The 20780-nt window shown below is 36.4% G+C and overlaps 1 protein-coding gene across 3 annotated transcripts in view; it reads left to right on the plus strand.

Annotated features, from left to right (window-relative positions):
- Positions 1 to 20780, plus strand: part of Pard3b (par-3 family cell polarity regulator beta) — a 1142550-nt gene that overhangs the window by 731884 nt on the left and 389886 nt on the right. The gene's annotated exons all lie outside the window — the stretch shown is intronic.

The raw sequence follows: 20780 nt of genomic DNA on the forward strand, positions 1-20780 counted from the left end.
TGAGTCTGTGTTACTTCACTTAGTATAACAGTTTCTAGATCCATCCATTTACCTGCAAATTTCATTATTTTACCTTTCTTTACTGCTGAATAGAACTCCATTGTGTAAATGTACCACATTTTTGTTAACCACTCATCAGTTGAGGGACACTTAGGTTGCTTCCATCTCTTAGCTATTGTGAAAAGAGCAGCAACAAACAATGTTGTACAAGTGTGTCTGCAATAGGATGAGTTCTTTGGGTATATGCCAGGGAGTGGTATAACTGGGTCATATGGTAGGTTTATTTTTAATTTTTTAAGAATTCTCCACCCTGTTTTCCATAGAGGCTGCACAAGTTTGCAATCCAACTATCAGTGAATGTTTTAAAGAGAAATACTTAGAGAGCAATGTCTTTTAAAGTAGAGAAAAATTTGCTATAGATAACATATGTACAACCAAGAAATGGTCATAATGGTTTCAATTTGTGTTACATTGTTCCTTTTTTAATTTAGCAAAACTCTTAAATTTTTATTGATTTTTTTACATTTTTTTAAAAAACTTCATTTTTTTTATCATTATTGCATATGTATGTATGGTGTGTGTGTGTGTGGTAAGCAGTAGATACATGCCACTGTATACTTGTAGAGCTCACAGGACAAGTTTATAGAGTTGGTTCTTTCCTTCTATCTTTGCAGGGATTCCAGGAATCTAACTCTAGTCATTAGGATTGTGCAACAAGTGCCTTTATCCAATAAGCCATCTTGTTGCCTTCAATTTTCTGAAAATAGGATTAGGGACACCATTTCAATAATTAGTACTTATTATCCATGAATCCATGTTGTTCATGAAAATAAATGAATAATTATATAATGCATGGCATATAATTAACATTCTTAATATATGATGGCTTTTTTCCCTAGTCTAGTTTTTTACCAAATTTTTGCAATTTTTGAACAATATAATGTGATGGTATTTAGATTCCCTCCCCTATCTACACCTTGTCTTAATGTCCCCACCCAATTTATTGCTCTCTACTATGTATAATAAGACCTATAGAGTGTAATTTGTGTCTTTAAATGTCTTCAGTGTGGGTATATCCAGTGGAGCCTGGTTAACCTACCAAGAATACCATCCTTGAATGAGACTGTCTCTCCTGCTCCCAGCAGTCATCAGTTGCCAAAAGTTTCTTAGGCTGAGTTGGGGTTTCTTACCCAGTTCACCATATCTATGCTGGGATTTTGTTTGGTTTGAGCTTGCATGGGACTTATGCATGCTGTCACCATTGCTGTGAGTTCATATGCATTACTAACCAGCTCTCTGGAAAACTTTCCTTGTGGTCATTCACCACCTTTGGTTTTTAGTCTTTCTTCCCCCTCTCCCACAATGATCCCTGAGCCTTGGGAGGCAGAAGGTTGATACATTCAGGGATAAGCACTCTGTAGCCTCTTGTTCTCTGTATATTGGCCAGCTGTGGGTTTCTATGTCACTCACCATCTGCTGCATAAGGAAACTTCTCTTGTGTGATTTGAGAGATGTGTTAATCCATGCATATAATAATGTCATTAAAGAGTCAGTTTAATACAATAACTGTTTCTTAGAAAACTATGTGGTGGCGTACACCTTTAATCCCAGCACTTGGGAGGCAGAGGCAGGTGGATCTCTGTGAGTTCAAGGCCAGCCTGGTCTACAGAGTGAGTTCCAGGCCAGCTGGGGCTATAGGGAGACCCTGTCTCAAAAAGACCGAAAAAACAAAACCAAACAAAAATAACCCTCTTTGTAGACTGGACACTGGCTCAAGTCCATCTTGTGGGGTCCCCACGGCCTCCCTGATCAAGAGGACAGGCGACTCACCACAGTTACAGGACATTTTAAAGATGCTCATAGTCCCCTGGAACTAGTCGACCTAGGAGGGCAAGGAGCAAAAACTGTCCTTTATGTCCCTCTGACCAAATTAGTATAGGCCTCAAAGTATATTTGTTAAACATCCAAGAAGGTTAGTTCCACCAGTCTGGTACTTGTAATTACCATGTGTCATGTAGATAAAGTTTGGGCAAAGAAAGGAGCCAGGGGCTCCCCACAAGCCCATGTGACCCCTGAGGAACAGAGCCTCAAATGGCCTTAAAAGTAAAAATAAATTGGTTTATCTGGGCCAATTGTATGGCCTTAAACACCCAAAAGGAAAGTGTAGCCAAAGATTAAAGGGGCCAATATAATTTTTTTTAGAGTCCATATGCATAACTAAAGGCTACATAACAAGCAACAATGCCAGATAGGAGATACCTTCTTTTGAGTTGTTGGCCAGGGTGGCCCAAGAGACTCCCAGATAGTAACCCAGCATAGAACTGGGGAAATGAACAGCAGACCCCAATCTTATCTAAAGGAATATTGACAACTGTTTGCTGCTAGATGAGGAACAGCTGACCTTCCTAAAACAAAGACCTCTAGATAGGCTGACTACATTCACCAGATGGACAAGTAGTGGGGAAGAGCTGTGGGTGCCAACAACACAGCAGACAGTAGCAGGGATATCAGAGTATAAGGGCTCTAGTGGGGGGAGGGAGGCTATGGGAGGGTGCCATCTGGTAAGTGGGTATATAGAGGAATACGATTGTTTGGGATGTTCTATGTGATATACACACACACAAAATCAACACATTTTAAAAATGAGTTATATTTGAGGAGGAAGCATAAAAATTTACGTCATGTCAAGTAGTAGAAGTGAAAATATTACCACTGAAATCTACCCAATGACTTTATATCCATACACAGGTGCCAAGGATCCACGTGCAACTGACCATGACTAGTAATAATCAGATACAAACAGATGAGATGCATGTACCAACATCTAAGTGTTATTAGCAAAAACAATGAGTATTTCTGTAAGAAACAGTATATTTTAAAATGAAATGGAGATCTCAAAAAAAAAAAAAAAAAACTCTAATATTAGACTCATCTCTATGTCCTGTAATCTGGCTAGCTTCAAGTTCCTAAGCCTAGGATTGATGTCAGGTGTAAATGCCATCCTTTGAAGCAAACCTTCAATCCAATTGAGAGTGGTTACTTGCTCCCATAATATTTGTGCCACTAATATCAGTGAGTGTATGTTGCCTGTTGTGATGAGCAGGACTCATAGCGAGATAAGAGAGATGATTACTTTTTTTCCTTCCAGTAGCAGGTCTAACACCTTCCGGCACTATGCACTATGAACACTAGTCAGTAGAGATGAAGCTCTTAAGTCAGCACCTACTTGATTTCTCCTTGTTTGTTCTACAGCTCATACGTAGTGTCTTCAACAATAGGATGTTACCATCCAGTTATGGTGGCTAGTATTATTTAAGATTGTATGGGATTCCTGGTCAACAGTTTCTAGGAAGGGAGTCTATTCCTGGCAATGAGATTTTTTTCATTAGTCTATGATGTCTGGAAGGGACCGTGCCCCCTGTTATAAGGTAACTCCTTTAAATCTCTTTTTACAATGTTTATTTATATACTTTAAGAAGATTCTAAAGTGGTAGGTTTCCATATGGCTTTTTCTAAAGGCCTTTAGTGTTAGTAATCCCTCCCTATACTCCCTTCTCTGCCTGCTCCCATTCCCCATCCCATTTAACCCTCCCTACTCTAATGTTCCTGCTTCCCCCTTCATATTATTGCACTCTACCACCCTTCCCAGGAAGCCTCTCCCGTGCACCACCCTGACCCCATCCTGTGACTGTTTATTAGCTTCTTGACCTCTCTAGATTTTCAAAATGAAACACGCATGTCTGAAGACTTCTTATAAACTATTGGAAAATTAATATTTTTTAAATCGAAAAATATCTGACAATTGAAAAGACAGAAAAAAATCAGCAAATAAATATGAACTGTATTCAAATTCACAAGTAATTAATAAAATTGGGAGTTTATATTGGCAAACATTGGCAAATCGTAAAATTTCTGTGTCATGCTGTCATGATGCATGCTTCTTAATTATTTAAGTTAGTATTACTTTATTGTATACAATGTAGTAACTGTATATAGCACCTTAGTACTATTTTATCTTTTACTCAGTAATTCTGCTTCTAGGAATCATCCTATAAAAACTAAACACATATATACATAAAAGTCAAAAATCAGTCTAAGATCTTAGTATGAGGATTTTTTACTGCATTGACTTTGATTTTACAGTGGATAAGAGATTAGTAAAATTAAAGGATTTTAAACTATATGCAGTATGATGTAGCCAATAAAAACTATGAACAACTTATTGAAATAGACAATGTTATTCACAATATACCCATTGATAAATGGAGTCTCTACAGTCAGATTAATGCTAAGTATCTCTCTCAGTATATATGTATATATGTCTCATACATACATATATGAGACAGAGATACACAAAGAGAAAGACAGAGAGATGTAGGTTTGGAAAAATACTAAGATTGGTTTCGGAAAAATGCTAAGAATGGTTTTCTTTAGTGAAAGGTGCATGGGAGACTTTACTGTTATCCATTTATTCATATTTCAAGCATTTACCAAAAGTGTGTGCTAAAATATAGTGTAAAGAAATGGGGATACCCAAGTAGAGGAAAAAAGGTGAATTAAGTGGTTAATTTCATACCATTCAGAACTGTCACCTATAAGTAGAGAATAAAACTATTTATGGGATACAACAGCATTTGTTTATAGATTTCAAGTTCATTCAAGTTATTTCTTACCCATTAAACTAATGTGAGAATAGGAGCACATCCCACTGCAGTGCTCAGAGAATGGTATAAATATCATCAACATTTGTCATATATAATATGAGAAATCTTCATAAGGCCAACTCCATGGTCCAATAATATTGTCAGAGACCTAAGCTACTTTCCAACACTGTAATTCTTCTCTTCTTTCCTTTTCCCTTGTATTTATTATTACTGAGTGTCCAGATGGTTGCTATGGCTTCAGCAATCATATCCATGTTCTGGGCCAAAAATAAATAAATAATAAAGTAGCAGAAGGCAAACAATGTGCCAACAAGCTACATTTAATACAGTGTTTCCTAAGATGGGCTGCCCAGAAAACCAGCAAACTCCCATTTGTATTAGTCAGTACCAACATATGTTACATACCCTCTAGTAAGTAGCCAAAGCCTATGGCATTAGGTGAGTCACCCTAAAGTGTCTGCCACAGCCATAAGCATGTTTCTAAGCTTTGGGTCACTGCATATGACCATAAGTGTACAGAGTTCTCATGAGCTCTGTAAAACTTCTGAGCTCCTTTAGGTCTTAATCCTTAGAGACCATTTTTCCAGCCCCATGTTGATAGAACTGTAGGGTCAGTAGAAAAGTGGTACGGGCCAAAGTCCTGAATCTCTGTCCATAGTCAGATTCAAGCTTACGTGAATGTCATTTGGCTAATGCAGAGAATAAGTTAGAGTTGCTTGGGAGAATGATGGTGCCAAACCATCACAGAGTGAAGAAGCAAGGTGCAGAAGGAGGACATTCCAGGGGACAGGTGACAGCAGATGACTTTCAATGACATTGAAGCAATGACTCTCATCTTTATATTTTATGTGCTTAATTGTTGAACTAATTCTTCTTGTTTAAGTACCAAAGATTTTTGTTTATTCTTCTTCTTCACTATGGGCACAAGGCATAGAGCCTCTAACTTTGCATGTACACTCACAATAACCTATCAAAGTATGAGATGAAAGAAAATTATTGTCTCTAAGGTGTAAGAATAAAACCCAAGATTTTAAATTCTTGCCAAATTTACTAATTACATTTAAAATTTATTTTAAAAATGTGATTGTATTTACAGTTTATACTTGAGGATTTTTTTTTTCAACAAAAGATTGAAAAACAACCAATCTGTGAAACTTTCAAATCCAAATAATTCATGGTAAATTAAAAATATCTTTCAGATTTTTACACAAGCTTTTCTTTGGTGTAGAAGTAGAAGCAGAGAGGGAGGAGAAGGACATGCAGCACAGTCACAGCCTGGAGCTTTCCCTTTCCCCTTCCTCGGTCAGTAGCCCCCGAGTCTCCACAGAAATCCCTGCTCTAAGGAAAATGTACTACCTATGAGATTACTTTGGATTCTGGGCCTCACAATTGTCTGGGGATTTTTTTGTGTGTTTTCTATTAGCTCAGTGTTATTCAAGATGTTTAATATACCTCAATGCTTCCCCCAAAGATAGAGTGGATATTTAATATGTATCTATAACCGCCTACTCTGCAAAAGGATCCTAATTTAAGTGAGTTCATCCAATAGATCAGTATAAAATACCAGATGAGTTCACTAGAATGTGTGCAGAATTTTGTGCATCCCATTTAAGTGAATGGTTGTGTGCTATGAGTTGGAGAGACAGCACATAAACCCCCAAAGTTAATAACCTCTAATAAACAATGAGTCTGGATGACAACTTTTCAAAATCTATTACACACTAGTAGCCTTGGTTCTGCACAGTTTGCATATTAAACAGATGATAGCAGGTTCTGGGCAGAAATATAGACAGTATTATATACTTCAATGCATGCCAGAAGAGAAATCTTTTGATAGCACTTACTGTAGCCAAGAACAGAAGCAGCTATACAATTCCTAGCCAGAAACCAGGTGCCAAAGTTAATTCATGCAAGAAAAAAATGGGCTGGCATCCTGCTGTAAAGTCCATAAGCTCTAGGGGAAATGCCCATGAAAATCCTGGGTAGGTCAGTTACGAGGTCTGCAGGATTACAGTTCCCTGCTGGGCTGGCTGCTTCACTTTACAATAAGTATCTCATTGAATGATCAGAATGTTTTTACTCACCCAGGCATTTCACAGGCACACGTGAAAATGCCAAGAAGAGAGCAGGGATGGTTTTCTGTCAGGTAAGCCCCACATGTGATTTGGATACTGCAAGCTCACTTGTTAAACCTGGAGGAGACACACATCATGGTGTATTAATAACATTGGATGCCAGAATCAGGATTCAGAAAGATCTGAACAGGGAAAACTGATGAGCTACAATTCAGAAAGTTGGCTTTAATAGGAATACATGTAAATTCCTGTATTTGGATAATTTTTTTTAAATATTTTATTATTTTTATTTTATGTGTATGAGTGTATTGCCTGCATGTAGGTAAGTGCACCTATGTCATGCAATGCCCGTGGAGGACAGAAGAGGCCATCAGATCCCTTGAAACTGGAGTTACGGACAGTTGTTAGCTGCCCTGTGGGTGCTAGAATTCGAACCCAAGTCTTCTGCAAGAACAACCAGTGTTCCTAACTGCTGAGCCATCTCTCCAGCTGCTGGCTAAAGTTTTTTTTTTTTTTTTCAAAGCAACTACCTCCTATTTTCTTCCCATCCAATTTCTTTTCTGTATTGAAGTATGGGTGGTCTTTTGAGAACAGAAATCAGATCATGTCGTATCCTTGCTAAAACAAGGCTTCTTGACAGGACTCTATTCCCAAGAATAAAGATACAGCTCATCCATCAATATGCTTTGAAACCTTCCATGGCTGAGCAATTCCATTCTCTTCACCTGCTTTCTCATAAACCCTCCATTCCCCGTCAAGTTGAATACACCAACCACAAGCAAAAGCTCCAGGTTCTTCGTGGGCCCCGATTGGGGACCTTTATAATCCCTCTATCCAAAACTCCTCTTTGCCCTTTCCTAGACATCTCTCAAAAGATCTAATCCATAAGCTTATTTTGTTTCACCATTACCTACTTCCAATCTGATCATCTTTCTTTGGTTTAACAAATAATCATTGATTGCCCCAGGCACTCTTCACTGCCTTGTGAATAAAACAGGGATCCGATACAGCCCATGTCCACAAGGAACTAATGTTGTTATGGGAAGGCTGTGTAGTGGTAACTTGAAGCAAAATTGAGCAAGAATAGATGATAGTCATGGAAGAAGGTGCTGAAAGCCTGTATACACAGTGACTACAGAGGGCCTCATTCGAGGGGACATGCATGGAGGTATGATTGAAAGGGGGAACATGAACTGAATAGATACTAGGAAAATAATCACATATTCAGAGGAAAAAGTATGTTCAAGATCTCTGAAGCAGGATATGCACTGCATATTCGGAGTAGGGGAGCTGCAGTAAGGCTAGAATGGTCAAGTCAAGTACTACACTGTAAGCCAGAGAGCTATGCAGATTGAAACTGGAGAGGTGCCAATGACCAGCATAGGCAGGGCTGAAAATCTATGGTAAACTTTTGGATTAACTTCTTAATGTAGTTTTTGGAAATTATCAGAAGGTTTTGAGCCAGAAACCATCATGAAACTCTTTTTGTTTTGTTTCAAAAGGATTACAGTAGCTGCCGAGTGAAATAGAGACTGTGGGGAATGAGTGTAGAGTCCCAAAGATGAGTCAGAGGTTATTATATCTGTCAAGGTGAGAGTTGACCACATAGGTTTGCCAGCACTTAGCACACTGTTAGTGATTACTTATGTATTAGAAACAATGCCAAAGCAGGGCTAAGGGCTGCCTTGCTTGCTCACTTTCACAATTATAATGCATAGCATGTGGCTGCATACCATGGCTCTCCACAGATATATGTCAGAAAAAGACCTGGCTTATTAGCAGTTAATATAAAAAGGACCTCAGGGTTTGAACTGACTGTGCACACTTGATGAGCCAGCAGTAGCCCAGTTTGGCTGCCAAGAAAGCTAATGCTGTCTTAGGTTGCATTAAAAAGCTTGGACTTGGGGGCATGAGGCAAATGAAAGGTAAATATGAGTTTGAGGCAAAATTGTACCGCTTCTACTTCCAAACAGCAGACCTGATCCTAAACCCATTTCTGTCTCTATCTTCTTTCTAATCATGGCATCGTTCAGTCATAAGACCACATAATGGATTCATTTGTGGTTTTCTCTGTTACGTCATTCACATAGTCACACAATAAATTCTCTCTGATATGACTTAGATTTCTCTCTGTTTTTCCATGAACAGCAGCCATGCCTTTCCTGGTAACAATTTCCAGATGTGTGAGACAAAAGAAAAAAAAAAATGACACTTCTACTTATTTCTGAGAGCATCAGGAGTCATTTTGTTGTTCTTCTAACCAATAATTTCATTTTTTGGCCATCAAATTTAGTATCTTTCAGGGCTGTGGATGTAGCATAGTTAATAGAGTGCTTGTCTAGCATGCATGAAGTCCTGAGTTGGATCCCTAGCACCACATAAACTGGCATGGTGGTGCACACCTGTAATCCCAGCATACAGTCATTTTCAAGACGCACTATGTGCTCTGCCTCATAGTTATTAGTAAAGTCTACTTTAGTAGATAATGATTACTAGAAACATAGTCTTTGAAATGCCACCAGCAAAATATTACCCCTCCTCACATAGTTGTAGGAATTTGTGCTTCGAAGTTGGCAAGGATTCTGCCCCCAGCTTTTCTTTTACAAAATTTGTAGTATAACTCTTCTTAGTCTTCTTTCCTCCATAAAATGAAGATAATAGTACCCAGGCAACTTTTAGTTTACAAAGTTTATAACTCTTCTCTCTAAAATGAAGATAATAGTACTCAGTTTTTGTAAGAATTAAATGAGATAATGTATTCTCAGATGCTTACCACAAATTCTGCAACATGATAAGTTGGTAAGAACAATTTTCATGGTCTTCCTACATATTCTCACTAAAGGATATACATATGGAAATGTAAATTTTAAAAACTAGGAGATGTTTTTCATTGTTTATAGTGAATAATGGCTGGCTGTTATCTGACTCGTGCCCCTGTTTTCTGTGGTATAATAAATACCAATCTCATTCAGATGATTGAAATATTTCTCAACAACTGGAAATTATGGGAATTTCTATAGTTTGAGTAGAATTAAAGGTCCAACTCTGGAAAATGCCAGGAATGCAGAAAAGGAAGAGTCTTATAAGGACTCTTATACAAATAGTCTATTCTCTGACTTAAATTAATTTAAAAAAATTGATCATAGGGACTGGAGAGATGGTTCAGCAGTTAAGAGCATTGACTGCTCTTGCAGAGGACCTGGGTTCAATTCCCAGCACCCACATGGCGGCTACGAACCATCCTTAAGTCCAGTTCCAGGGGAATCCAAAGCCCTCTTCTGACATCTGCAGCAATGCACAACATGGGTGCACTCACATACATGCAAGCAATACACTCATACACATAAAATAAAAGTAATAAATAAAATATTTTTAAAATATTGATCAGAAACTCCATAATACTAATCTTTAGGACATATGTAAACTACAACTGTCCATCACATAAACATGAAAAAAATTCTCTTTTCCTCTGTTGAGGTTGCCTGAATATCACCATAAACAAAGTAGAAAGTGTCACATATTTTTGGAAGCAAATCTGAAGTGTCCCTAGTTAAGAGACAGAAATGGAAGAATGTTCTAGAAAGATTAGATCCCTGTGTGGAGTTGGCCTGGGAAGATTATTAGTAATGATACACGTAGTGTTTGAGGCAAATCCAACAAAACATAAAGCCACATGGAAGAAATGAGAAATATTTTATTGGACTTTAATAAAATATGAATGAAGCATAATATAATGAGAAAGGTAAAATGTGATTAAATTCTTGAATGCAAAGCTAAGGAGACGATTGTTCTCTGGGCAATGGAATATTAGTGAAGCTTTGGGGTACAAAGAAATATGATAAAAATGATATTTATGTGTGTTCCTGTGGCTATAATAAACAGGGTGTGTGGTAGAGTTTGGAGATGAAGGGAGGTCAAAAGTAAGTTGATGGCAAATAGAAAAGTTCAGCCATAGTTTGTGAAAGCCTTGGGCCCAGGTATGAGGATCCTTGGAAGACTCGAGAGCTGACTAACTGTGACTAGTGGTCATGAAGAGAACATGTGACTAGCCCTGGGTCTAGACACAATTTCCTTTGAGCCACCAGCTCAATGTAGTCTCTTTCTGCTCCAGTGTTCAGAAAAACCCAGCAAGACCTACCTGTTCTCAGCATTGCTTTCATAGTGTCACTGTGTGGGAAAGAGGTGACGGGATGAGACCTCCTAGCAATGGACCATGTTCTCAGATCAGCATCCTCTCTGTTTTGCTTTAGATGGTAATGACTGAAGTGGTTTTAAGGCCACTGGCTCTGGGATTTTGAATGGTTTTAGTCATGAAGATAATGATGTTTGTGTATTGATGTATTAAACTATTGTAAATCTTATTCCAAAGAAACCAACTATTAGCTGCCATATGATGTTATAAAATTCACATAGACTTTCCATAGCTCAGTTGAGAAAAAGGAAGAAGATAGTCTAGGAAAAATGGAGAGTAGTAAGAAAGTAGTAAGAAATAAGGGAAGCCTCGGTATGTTTACAATCCCTCTCAAATATTATACAGTGTACTGCTCAATAACTACCAAAAAAAAAAAAAAAAAGCTCAGAAGAATCCAGGAAACAATGTTTAGAGCTCCCACAGATCTAGAAATAGTGTCTAACTCACAACATAATCAGGAAAACCTTATAGTCCACAGGACATTAGATGAGGCATGCACAGGGTGTCTATTGTCAAGACAGCAGGACACACTCTGTCTAAAACAAATGCTGCTGTAGTTCTGCAAAAAGATCTTTAAAGCAAAGCCCAGAGGATCAACTTTCTCTAAGTGACATAACTATATCCTATGGATATATATATTTTTTGGTCTTTTTGAGACAGGGTCTCCCTGTAACCCCAGCTGGCCTGGTCCACTACGTAGACCAAGCTGGCCTTGAACTCATTGAGATCCAGCTGCCTCTGCCCCCCCCGAGTACTGAGATTATGAAAATATCAAACACCCAAGAAGATAAAATTTATAGTATCTGACATTCCACAGAACAATATACACCCAAAGTGGTAGATAAAAATGATGTATAATAAAGAGAAAAATCAGCAGTTAAAATCAGAACTGACACAGATATCAAAAACAGCATACAAAGCCTTTAAAAATTATTAGGATTTGTTCATATATTCAAAGACTTAAATTAAAATGCAACTTGTTAAATAAATATGAAAGATATATCTATGTAGATATTGATGTGGTATATATGAAAAGCCAGATATACCTTCCTTTCAGAGTTTCTACTCTTATTTGTAAAACTCATTGGATAGATTTACCTATTAGGCATTGCAGGAAATAAATTGATATGAAGAGATAACAATAGAATTTTAAAAGCTAAGTAGAAGGAAAATAAAAAGACACTAAAATAAGAAGTGAACTACAAGACAACAGCAGGTAGCTCAATAAACACATCATTAGATTTGCCAAGTGAAAAAGGAGGCAGAACAGAGAAAAAGCTGCACGAAAAAATAATGACCAAAATTTTCCATGTATAATTAAGTCTAACAACTAGATTTAAATTCTCAATGAACAGTTAAGTATAATAAGTAAGAAGAAAATGACACCAAGGCACATTGTAACCCAATTGTTCAAGTCAGAGTTGAAGAGAAAAAATTTAAATACAGATAGAGGAGATAACATTCTACATATAGAGAAAGCACAAGAGGAACAGAGGCAGATGTCTCCTAGGAAAAGCAGACATGAGAAAACAGACAGCAGGCTAGTTTACACTGCCGAAAGAAAAATTCTGCCAAGCTAGGATTTTTTTCTTTCAAACACAGGACAAAACAAACACTTTCTAGACATATAAAAACAAAAAGAGGTCATCACTAGCAAGTGTATTGTAAGAAACAGTGAAGTCTTTCAGGTACAAGGAATGCCAAATAGAGATGTGAATCTTCACACACTAAAGTGTGATGGTTTGAGGGTCTTATATTCTCTGTAGGCTCATTGTGTGAATACGTGGTCCTCAGCTGGTGGCACTCTTCTGGGAGATTGTGGAACCTTTTTGGCATGAGGTCATAGGGCCATAGTAGAGGGTTTTGAGGATCATAGGCTAGCCCACTTCTAGACTAGTGTTCATTTATCTGCCCATGGGATTCAATGTAACCATTACCTCACACTCTAGCTGCCCTAGGCAGGACCCACTCCTGCTGACATGGTTGTCACCTCATAATGGATTGTGTGCACTGACCATGAGCTAAAATAAGTTTTTTGTCCCTTAAATTGTTTTTGTCTGGTATTTGGTCACAGTGACCAGACACTAAAACAACCAGAAATTATAACTATTTATATGGATATAATTTAAAAATTTCTTAGCATATTTAGATTTAATTACTTAAACAAAAATATAGTATGAAATGGGTTGTACAAAATACAGAAGTATAATATATGGTAATAGCTCAAGGCAAGAGGAATGATATTGAAGCATATCACTGAATAGACATTGTGGTAACGTCACTGAAGCAACGCTATGATAAGCTAAGTATATATGCTGTAGAGCTGAAAAAAACCTCCAAAATAACACAGCGAAGACCTGTAACTAATGAGCCAACAAAAGAAAATGAAATAATCATAAGTGTTCAATAACATTAAAGCACAATAAACTAATTCTCAATATTAAACCCCCATAAAGCAGAATAGGAAAAGCAGGAAAGAATAAATTGGGCAAAAATAAAATAGAGAGCAAGATGGCAGACCTAAACATCCACATCGACATTCCCAGCAAATACAAATATTAGATGACAATTAAAGCTGTCAAGTTAAATAAAATATAGGTTACACTATGGCTGAGCTGTAAGAAATCCATGGAATATAAGTAAGTCAAAAGTAAAAAGAATGAAAAAAAAATGATACCTTGATAATGCTAATAAAGCATGCTGGAATGTCTATAAAGAAATAGACCAGAAAAAATATTACCAGGATCATTTCATAACAAGAGTAGGGCCAAATTATGCAGGGAATGTCATATTTCAAAATGTTTATGTGCCTCATAATAGCATTTCACAATATGAAATAAGTATTCATAGGACACCAGGAGAAACAGAAAACTGCAAGAGTAAAGTTAAGGACTATCAGCTTCTCTCAGTAATTGACAGAATGAGTGAACAAAAAGCAGAAATGAACTATCCAGTCTATGAAGGACTAGAAGCCCATCACTAGCCAGCTTGACCTAATTGACTCTTACAGAACACGCCTCGCAACAACAAAGAATGTGTTCTTTTCAAGTGCTTGGAGAAAACCACATATTTTATAGATCCTGAAAGAATATTAAAGCAATATTGTGGAAAATAAATTTGGCAACTTAACTGTAATGGATAAACTTATTGAAAGATTCAAACTATCAAACTCATACAAAAAGAAATGGCCTGACTAGCCTTGTAGCTGTTAAAGAAATTGCGTTGAAATAGTTCCCACAAAGGAAATTCCAGACCCAGATGCCTTTCTGGTAAAATCAAGTGTTTGATACAAAGACAGTGTTTCTGCGGAAGCTCCAAGATAAGTAGAGAGGAACACTTCCTCAACTCACTTTATGAAGCCAGGCTTACCCTGATATCAATACTAGATAAAGACCCTATTAAAAAAAGAAGTGATAAGACTGATATAGTTCAAGAATTGGTATAAAATCCCTTTTAAAATGTTTGCAAATCTCAATAATGTTTTTTTTTAAATAAAATAGTGTATCATGACCATATGTAAAGTCCTCCAATGTAAGTCACTGCTAATAGGCTAAAAAAAAAAAAAAAATGTGATCATAAGAAAAACTATTTGACAGAATCCAGTGTCGTTTAATGAAAGATATACATTCAAAAATATTATTTAGAGAAATATTTGTGATGTACCTATAAAAAAGCAAAAGAATTATAAAATGGAAAATTCAATATTGTGTTTATCTCTGAGCCAGGAGGGAAAGGATGGATACTTGAGGAACACTTAGGATGCTTCAAAGGAAAAATCCACATGTATCCCTTTCTTTTTTAAAAAAAAAAAAAAAAGTAGTTTTTTATGTACACAGCATCTTTGTTTTCCTTATGCCTTTCAAATATGCAATAATTACTTTTGTTTCTTTAATATTTAATAAAAGCAATCTATTTTTCAAGTTTTGGAGGGTTTTTAAATTCATCTGTGGGGAAATGCACACAAAGGCAAAACAGCACGTAGGTGACAATTAGAGCACATTTTAAGCTTCAAATTTTGCTGTTTGTTTCTTGATATCCTATAACTGAAAAACATTTATTTACTCTATACAGCTTGGGAATTTCTGACATTTACATATTTAAAGGAAAGCTTTTTTGTACCAAGTATTCAGAGTTTTAGAAATACAATGTGATATTTTCTATAAACAGAGAGAGCTGCTATTTCAAGTGTCGTACCATGTGAAGAACAAGTGTGGTTAGTGCCAACAAACCAAAACACAGGAATCAATGCCCCAGTGATTAGTCACATCAAACTTGGCACCAGAGAAAGAAAAGGATATGATCAGATGACCAATCAATACCATTCACTATACAAAATGTAAGAATTTATATTTATTCTAAACAGTGATATCATGCTTTGGTCCGCTGAGATCATCAGAATCCAACTCCAATCATCTCTGCCCTTCCTTGCCAGAAACATGTCTGCAGATTGTGCCATGAGAAATTTTATGGTATTCATACACATTTATGGTGCACTGTTCATATAATGTGAGTGAGTGTGCTTACCCCAATGAGCAACTGCTCCTTTCATTACTTTAGAATGCTCTGATGAATGTTCATATCCAAATTGTTGCCCTTTCTTTCTTCTTGTATTTCATTCATTCACTAAGCAGACATTCATGAGTATTTAATATGTACAAGGCATTAATCTAGATGAAAATGGAAAAACAAAGCCTCCATCCTGTTGAAGGTATCCATAGTCTACTGTGATATAGCAATAGTAGCATAATTCCAAATTATTTTGGTTCCTAAACTCATCCAGAAGAAATAGAGTATTTAAATGTAAAGGTATTTGCCAAGCAAAGGAGTGCGTTAAATTTTGTTAAATTTAGAACAAATAGCTGATACTGTTAGTACATCTTACCGATGTATGAAGTAGCAAGGGCTATTTAAAGTACACCTGTAAAGTGCTGGAGTGAGGGGGGCTAGCAGCAGTGGTGAAGAGATCTGAAAGGCAGTTGTAATCAGAAGTTCTCTGACAAAGTTTTGATGTTAGCTGATCTGACTCATCCTATGAGGCATTTACATTTTACAAATGAGTTTGATATTTAAAAAAAGATTCAGTATTAGTTCACACTCGCACATGCAGTTAGCACCAGAATCCAACTCCATTTCTGCCCCTTCTGGAGCTCCTCCACCCTCTCCATGCTTCCTGTCCCTGCTCTAGGAGTAAAGGTGTCCCGTGGGCTGGCAGTCATCCCTGACCACTCACATCAACCACTGCAATTTTTCACTCACGTAAAGCCTTCATTGTTTTTATGTACCTGTGCCTGGCTCTTCACTGTTCCTAAAGAGCATCCTTTTTTCTCCTTTAACTCATTTTATTGCATTGAATATTTTATTTCTTTATAAATTTGGTCATCTGATTATTTTGAGAAAATCAGTGTACATTGAACAAATTAAAAAGCTAATAAATTTAAAGGAAGTGATTTTTTTTCAATATTCTTTAATGAGCTAAAAACAATAGTAGGAAAACATGTAAAAGTTATTGTGTTTTCCAATTTGTAGCTTAAGATTCCTATGGTTTATGGAGGAAGAAAGAACTGAAGATCTCACTGAAGAGTTGTGAACATGTGGAAGTCTGATAAGGGCAAGAGACATGGGCCTCTCATTTTTACCCTGTGTTACCATGGCTGGAGGGTCCAGTAAGATACTGAAAGAAAAGTTTAGCTGCTGGACTCTGATTAGCTTATTGTCTAGGCAGGGACACATCTGGAATGGAGCTCAGTGTGTTTCAGGAGACTTACAAAAAGAGATAATGCGATAAACATTTGCATTGTTATCTTGTGCCAGTTCTATAACCTCCCTTTTAGCAAACACTGTGGTGTGTGTGTATGTGTGTGTGTTTTAAAAAATGGAATAACTTTTCAACACATAAAAATGCAAAGTGCTGAAAACTCAGTCTCTCTAAAGAGAAACAGTATGTCAAATAGTCACTGACATAAGAAAACACTATAAATTAAGGCAGCAATAGTTCGTGGTTGTTAAGGGGAACTTAATTTACAACTAGAAATAGGTTTGCATTCCTTAGAAATTCTAGAAGTCAATAAGTAGCACAGAAATTGATCTGCTAAAGGAGAGGAAAATTGATTCCTAATATTGGCAGTTACATCAATTTGAAGTTCTGAAGGGACAACTCTTAGAAACAAATTTGTTAACCACCAAGGAATTACTTGATAGTCTAGTAAGCTTTCTGAAGAGAAGTATTTATAGCCTCATTAGAAGAAATATTTTTATTGTGGCAAACATTAGCTTCAAAATTGTAGTCTCAATTATGTCAAAGATATTAAAATCAAAAATTAAGTGAAATGAGGCCATCTGTATAAAAAGCAAGCATCACATCATATTTTTAGAATTTAGAGATTCTCCTTTGCCTTAGAGTATCTCCATTTGTAGTAGTGGGGGTCTGAGCACATTTGTATACTCCCATTCATGACATAGTGCCAGCAAAAAGAATAAGTGTAGCTGATGGCAATTTTTATCTGAAGAGATTTGTGCATATTAGCAATATACCATATTCTGTCAGCATAAGAAGAGCATATGGGGCCCATTAACTCACCAAATCTGCCACTGTTCTGCAAATTTTTATTAAGCAAGTGAAGTCCCTAATAGTCACTTATCTTATAGAATGCATGTCAAATGCTATCAATAAGCAAGGGGATTGTTTTCTCCTAGTGAGAAAGCATTTGAAGTGTGTAAGAAGGCTTGACAAAAGAATAAAACACTTTAAGTGATCACTATATTAATATAAATGTTTCCTACTGGGAAGCCAATGTATGCAAGTATTATGTGCCCTTTAATGTTTGCAGCTAACAAGTTCACAGTATCATCTTGTTCATAGAGTTTTTTCCCCCTCCATATTCTAACAATGAACCTGGTTGAAATTAAGTGAAAGAAAAATACACTCTTTATGCTTTTTTAAAGAAATGCTGGTGGCGGTTGGGCAGTTCTACTTAGCTTCAAAGACTTAACAAGAATTAGAAACATGGGTTGTCAGGCTGCTGTGTTTCCCCAAGCAAGTCTTCCTGAGTGAGAGGACACACCAGGAAATTAACAAACACCCAAACCAAATAGCGTCCTCTTTATTAAACACCTATGGCAATTAAATGAAATAGTATGTTGAATGTCAGGAAACAGGAGGTTCGTATAGAAATCACATTAGCTAAATAAGTCCAGAAAACCTTCAAAAGAGGCAACTCCATAGCACCCTCTAATTATTTAGTAATGACTTTGATGAAAACAGTGGTTGTGGTGAAAACACCCATGAATTTCATCTTCAGAAAAATAATCAACATTTCATTGAGGAAATAGTTGTAGCCCTTGTATAAAACTGAAGGTGAAGGAGGAGCATGTGATGAGCTCTAGGAACTTTAAAAAGAAAGACAAGAAAAGAAAATCCGCCATCTGAACCACAATGTTAAAACTTAAGGCTCTACTTCCATCAACACGCTCCTACTTGGCATTTGGGGTTCTTTACTCTTTTGGAGTGAGAGAACTTTTTCACAACAAGACTACTCTGTTTTCAATTTCTTATACAAGTCTTTTGTTTAAAAGCACAGACCTGATATAATTTGTATTGCTACCATTTCAGTCATCTCAATATAATGCAATGAAATTGCTGCATTTAAGAACCAGCCCCAAGAGATAACTAACAGTAGCTCTAAGGTGATGTGGGTTATAAAGGAAGCTGGGTATTAATTATAATACTTGCCATTAAAAAAAAATTGGTGGTGTGTGTAATTTTACCTCATCTTCTCATTTGCTACTGTTATTTAAATTGCTTCCCAGCACTAAGCATGTGCATAAAAGATGATTGTTCCAAATTTAACCTTTTAAACAAGATGTATTCTATTAATTAAGTCATTACCATTCCCTCTCTTTTCTGTTATGTTTATTCATTTATCTTTGGTCCTAAAGATAAGCATCTGTGTCAGTGAATATTTTGGAGAAAGACCCCTAATTTTTATGCCTATCACCCATTTGGATTTTACACACCATTTCTTAAAATAGTTTATTTTAGTGTTACAAAGAATTTCAACTTGTTAATTAAAATAATGATAAGTATTCCTACTAGGAATAATAGACATTATTCAGCCAAAATGTTAAGAAGTGCCTTGTTAAACCTAATATGACTAAGAAATTGACAATATGTAAATTGGTTTATATTAAAAAAAAAAAAAAAGACAAAGCGAAGCAACAGCAAAGGCCTCACCTTTCTGCCAAGCTCTTTTTCTGAATACCTAAGCACAATAAGAACATCTAGTCTACCAAATTTTTTTGCATATTTTCCAAAGCAAGAATAGTTATAACCATAGTCACTGGACGCTAGTATCCTTGAGATAGCACAAGAAAGCACGCAATGCCCTGCTAAAGTGTAATGTGTTCTCAATTATTCTCTCTATGGCTCTTTATGATGTAGAGGAAGTAAGATCAGAAATGCCATAGCTATTCATCTGTTGCCACTCCCACAGCATCCAAGTATGTAGAGTTTGCCTGGCTCTGTATGGAGTATTGCTTATTTGTTTTCTTTTGGCTCTCACAAATCTAGTCTCCTGCTTTGTATCTTCATTTTTGATATAAAAGGTGATATTTTTACTATTTTTTTTACTCTAAAAAATAATTTTAAATGAATTTTATGATTTCAATACAGTCTAATTTGATGGTATTGTATCCCCATTTTAACATGGGAAGCCTGAGTTAAAAACAGTTTAGCAACTTGCCTGGTGACACTGGTACTCAAACCACATCTGTTTGGATATCACCAGCCATGCCGTTCTGCCTTTCTGTTTAGTTTCTCATTAATGGTGATAAAGGCTAAAATTTGCTAAGTACATACTGTGAGTTCTTCAAGGCATGTACTCACCCATGTTATCGTCAACACATACCTGTACGGTGCCAACATTTTATTCATACAATAAATGGAGACACACAAAGTTAAAATTACTTTAAAATACTCATCAAAATAATTTAAAACTTTTTAACTTAATTTTTGTGTATTTTATACAGAATATCTCAAACAATATCAATCATCTTTATACCCCCACCCCCACTGGTGCCCTTCCACATCCCCCCCCCCACTGAACCCATATACTCTGTCATCCATGTTAAGGTCCACTGTGTCAAGTCCGTGTCCCCAGACATTCCCCAGTATAGTCCATCCACTGAGGTCTAGTCAGCCTATCTAGAGTCCCTTGTTTTAGGAAGACCAATTCTTCCTCACCTAGCAGTAATCAGTTGCCAATATTTCTTCAGCTAAGATTAGGGTCTGCTGTTCATTTTACATAACAAAAATCTGCCATTTACAAGCCAAATTCCTAATTCTGCAAGATCATCTCACATATGTGAACTGAGAAAAAATAGTTTAAGTTGAATCCATTAGAATTTTAGATTTCCAAACAGGCTAATCAAAATTATAGCTAACATTGTTAATATTGGTCATCATAAAGATTTTTTTATAGACAGTGTCTCACCATATAGACCAGGCTAGCTTCAAACTTGCCATTGTAATCTTGCCTCTGCCTCCCAAGCCCTAAAATTACAGGCATGCATCATAAACGCCCAGCCCAGCTTTCTATTAAATATAGTGTAATCACATAAAAAGAATATTAATTTTCTAGAATATAGGTGTTGAGGGTTTTCCTATTTTTAATTTGTGTTACTGCTCATTCTCAAAATTTCGCAGGTAGCAAATTTTTATGACTCTTATTACAGATACAAAGGACTAGCTATGACTGCCATTTAATCTCTGCTCCTACAGATAAGATACATTCCAGTTCTTTTAAAAGTAATTTATTGAGAATTTCATACATGCATATAAGATGTTTTGATCAA

The sequence above is a fragment of the Nannospalax galili genome, unplaced genomic scaffold (genome assembly GCF_000622305.1).
Source record: "Nannospalax galili isolate Female #2095 unplaced genomic scaffold, S.galili_v1.0 scaffold281, whole genome shotgun sequence".
NCBI classification, from domain to species: Eukaryota; Metazoa; Chordata; class Mammalia; order Rodentia; family Spalacidae; genus Nannospalax; species Nannospalax galili.